This window comes from Bubalus bubalis, chromosome 8 (genome assembly GCF_019923935.1).
Source record: "Bubalus bubalis isolate 160015118507 breed Murrah chromosome 8, NDDB_SH_1, whole genome shotgun sequence".
Classification (NCBI taxonomy): domain Eukaryota; kingdom Metazoa; phylum Chordata; class Mammalia; order Artiodactyla; family Bovidae; genus Bubalus; species Bubalus bubalis.
Window position 1 is genome coordinate 34,288,658 of NC_059164.1, and position 4,975 is coordinate 34,293,632.

The 4,975-nt window shown below is 36.8% G+C and overlaps 1 non-coding gene across 1 annotated transcript; it reads left to right on the top strand.

Annotated features, from left to right (window-relative positions):
* Positions 1–430: 430 nt before the first annotated feature.
* On the top strand, positions 431–537 carry LOC112586716. The gene has a single exon (XR_003111202.1). It is a non-coding gene; the product is annotated as a U6 spliceosomal RNA (small nuclear RNA).
* The last annotated feature ends 4,438 nt before the right edge of the window (positions 538–4,975 follow it).

The following is a 4,975-nucleotide window of genomic DNA, read 5'->3' on the forward strand; positions in this document are numbered from 1 at the left end:
TATCCAGAAAAATAAAAAGGCTAATTTGAAAAGCAACATGCATCACAATGTTCATAGGAGAACTATTAATAATAGACACAGTATATGACAGGCAACCCAACTACCCGTTAACAAATTATTGGCTTAAGAAGATGTTATACACATAGCCATCTATCTACCTATGCAATACTATCATTTGTAGCAACTAGGATGGGCCTAGAGAATATTATGCTTAACTACACAAGTCAGAAAGAGAGAAACAAACATTGTACTGGTTATGAATTAGAGTAGAATAAAAAATACAAATGAGTGTATTTGTAAACAGAAACAAACTTATACAGAAATAAACTTACGTTTACTGAAATGGAGAGGGAAGGGGTTAGGGATAAATTAGGGGTACGGGATTAGCAAACCACTGTGTATAAACTCGGTAAGCAAGAAAGATATACTGGTGCTCGCTTCGGCAGCACATATACTAAAATTGGAACGATACAGAGAAGATTAGCATGGCCCCTGCGCAAGGATGACACGCAAATTCGTGAAGCGTTCCATATTTTTACAGAAATATAGATCAATGGAACAAAATAGAAAGCCCAGAGATAAATCCACACACCTATGGTCACCTTATCTTTGACAAAGGAGGCAAGAATATACAATGGATTAAAGACAATCTCTTTAACAAGTGGTGCTGGGAAAACTGGTCAACCACTTGTAAAAGAATAAAACTAGAACACTTTCTAACACCATACACAAAAATAAACTCAAAATGGATTAAAGATCTCAACGTAAGACCAGAAACTATAAAACTCCTAGACGAGAACATATGCAAAACACTCTCTGACATACATCACAGTGGGATCCTCTATGACCCACCTCCCAGAATATTGGAAATAAAAGCAAAAATAAACAAATGGGGCCTAATTAAACTTAAAAGCTTTTGCACAAGAAAGGAAACTATAAGCAAGGTGAAAAGACAGCCTTCAGAATGGGAGAAAATAATAGCAAATGAAGCAACAGAAAAACAACTAATCTCAAAAATATACAAGCAACTCCTACAGCTCAATTCCAGAAAAATAAATGACCCAATCAAAAAATGGGCCAAAGAACTAAATAGACATTTCTCCAAAGAAGACATACAGATGGCTAACAAACACATGAAAAGATGCTCAACATCACTCACTATCAGAGAAATGCAAATCAAAACCACTATGAGGTACCATTTCATGCCAGTCAGAATGGCTGCGATCAAAAAGTCTACAAGCAATAAATGCTGGAGAGGGTGCAGAGAAAAGGGAACCCTCTTACACTGTTGGTGGGAATGCAAACTAGTACAGTCACTATGGAGAACAGTGTGGAGATTCTTTAAAAAACTGGAAATAGAACTGCCCTATGATCCAGCAATCCCACTGCTGGGCATACACACTGAGGAAACAAGAATTGAAAGAGACACATGTACCCCAATGTTCATCGCAGCTCTGTTTATAATAGCCAGGACATGGAAGCAACCTAGATGTCGATCAGCAGAGGAATGGATGGGAAAGCTGTGGTACGTATACACAATGGAGTAGTACTCAGCCATTAGAAGGAATGCATTTGAATCAGTTCTAATGAGGTGGATGAAACTGGAGCCTATTATACAGAGTGAAGTAAGCCAGAAAGAAAAACACCAATACAGTATACTAACGCATATATATGGAATTTAGAATAATGGTAACAATAAACCTGTATACAAGACAGCAAAAGAGACCCTGATGTATAGAACAGTCTTTTGGACTCTGTGGGAGAGGGAGAGGGTGGGATGATTTGGGAGAATGGCATTGAAACATGTATAATATCATATATGAAATGAGTCACCAGTCCAGGTTCGATGCACAATACTGGATGCTTCGGGCTGGTGCACTGGGACGACCCAGAGGAATGGTATGGGGAGGGACGAGGGAGGAAGGCTCAGGATGGGGAATACGTGTATACCTGTGGTCGATTCATTTTGATATATGGCAAAATCAATACAATATTGTAAAGTTAAATAATAAAATAAAATTTAAAAAAAAGAAAGATATACTGGATCGCACAGAGAAATAGCCACTATCTTCTAATAATCTATAATGAATATAATTGACAACAATACTGATTCACTATGCTAATCTTGTAAATTGAGTACACTTCAATTTTAAAATGTTCACTTGTGCAAGGTGTGTATGTTCTAGAGATCTGTCATACAACATAGTATCTGTAGTTAACCATATTGCATTGTGCAATTAAAATTTTGTTGAGGGTAGATCTGTTTTGAGTTCTTATAACAAAAGCAAAGGGGTACAAAGAAAATTAGAGGTGATATGTAGCTCTATTACCTTGACCGTATTATGATTTCCCATGTATATGAATATGTCCAAACTAACCAAATTGTACACATTAAATATATTCAGTTTTTAATATACCAGTTGAGTTCCGTTCAGTCGCTCAGTCATATCTGACTCTTTGCGACCCCATGAATCGCAGCACGCCAGGCCTCCCTGTCCATCACCAACTCCCGGAGTTCACCCAGACTCACGTCCATCGAGTCAGTGATGCCATCTGGCCATCTCATCCTCTTTCGTCCCCTTCTCCTCCTGCCCCCAATCCCTCCCAGCATCAGAGTCTTTTCCAATGAGTCAACTCTTCGCATGAGGTGGCCAAAGTACTGGAGTTTCAGCTTTAGCATCATTCCTTCCAAAGAAATCCCAGGGCTGATCTCCTTCTGAATGGACTGGTTGGATCTCCTTGCAGTCCAAGGGACTCTCAAGAGTCTTCTCCAACACCACACTTGAAAAGCATCAATTCTTCGGCGCTCAGCTTTTGTCACAGTCCAATTCTCACATCCATACATGACCACAGGAAAAAACCATAGCCTTGACTAAACGGACCTTTTTTGGCAAAGTAATGTCTCTGCTTTTGAATATGCTATCTAGGTTGATCATAACTTTCCTTCAAAGGAGTAAGCATCTTTTAATTTCATGGCTGTAGTCACCATCTGCAGTGATTTTGGAGCCCCAAAAAATAAAATCTGACACTGTTTCCACTGTTTTCCCATCTATTTCCCATGAAGAGATGGGACCGGATGCCATGATCTTCGTTTTCTGAATGTTGAGCTTTAAGCCAAATTTTTCACTCTTCTCTTTCACCTTCATCAAGAGGCTTTTTAGTTCCTCTTCACTTTCTGCCATAAGGGTGGTGTCATCTGCATATCTGAGGTTATTGATATTTCTCCCGGCAATCTTGATTCCAGCTTGTGCTTCTTCCAGTCCAGCGTTTCTCATGATGTACTCTGCATATAAGTTAGATAAGCAGGGTGACAATATACAGCCTTGATGTACTCCTTTTCTGATTTGGAACCAGTCTGTTGTTCCATGTGCAGTTCTAACTGTTGCTTCCTGACCTGCATACAAATTTCTCAAGAGGCAGATCAGGTGGTCTGGTATTCCCATCTCTTTCAGAACTTTCCACAGTTTATTGTGATCCACACATTCAAAAATATACCAGTTATATATCAATAAAGATATTCTAAAAAGTGAAAATTAACCAATATTTTTAAAAGTACTGAAGAAAATTAATGATATCAAATTGACATCTTTGAGATCAATAAAATTGATAAACCAACCATATTGATGATGCCAAAAAGAGAGAAGAGACAAATTCTCTATTTCGGAGCATTGACATCACTACTAGTTCTTCTCCATATTAAAGATAGTAAAGTGGTATCTGCTCAGTTTTCTCTTTTACACTTACTATTTTCTTATCCATATTCTATTTGTTTGAAGAAAGTTATTAAGTTATAGTAACTTTATTAAAAGTGAACTATTATTTGCATATATTTTCACTCACCATCAGATGTGTTACCTTTGTGTACCAGACCTTCAGGCTAAATTGCTTACTGCTACTCATGCAATGGTGAGCAGGTACTGATATGTTATAACGTGGTTCACAATAAAGAAAAAGAACTTTATTTTTAATGTTGGCAAATATACCCCAGTATATTTACATTCTTTCCCTTTAGCATTATTAATGCATCCTGATATTACAAATAGCTTCTTTTAAGTTTAATGAGCATGTCTCAAGAGAATGTAGAGCTTGTCACATTTAATATACCATTTAGTCTGCCCTAAATATGATATCTTGATCTTAAAACTTTTATGTCTGAATGGGTTTGATGAATTGAGATCTCCGAATTGAAAGATTTCAAAAGGCTTATTGGATAAGGACACCTTTGTTATTAAATAGGTTTTTAGAAATCTACTCTTTTGATGGCTTAACTATAAATGGATTTAATTTCATGGGCTGGATGCCAAACTCAGACACCAATGGCGGAAATGACTGACAAAATATGCTTTAGCCTTTGTAAAACACAAACGTTTAATCACACATTTTGTAATAGCCAACTAAAACATATTTTCTTTTTTCCCCTTCATCCTTATTTATCCTGCTTTGAGGATTATCTTTCACCTTTCTGTGTTTGATGTGGTGATCCCAAACAAGCAAATCTTTGGGTGGGGGGAGAATTCTGTGGATTTAAGTTCTTTCCTGATTCTGCCCTTCATTAGTTCCATTAGAGACAAACAAAAATGATATCCTGCCACCAAATGTCAGAATAAGATGTGAGGGTTTGTCCTTTATGACAATATTAGAAGAGTTTTCAGGCAGCTCTAGAATTAAAATCAAACAATTGCCACATAAAAGTTGTTTGTTCCAACTTTCTATATCTAGCATAATTTCTATATGTTTTGTATATGTGGTCTCACCCCAAAAAAGCATTTATTATAGCATATTAGCTTTTAACTGATGTGATTGAGAACTTCAAATTAAAAATAATAACTTGTTGCTGAACTATGTCAAAATATAATAGAGCAGAGATATTCTCTTCTTAAGCAAGTAAAAGTCAACCATCTCTACTCCTTGTCATCATATGCTACCCAATAGTGCAGGGATAAGTGAGAAAAATGAGATCAGTTACAGAAAATAT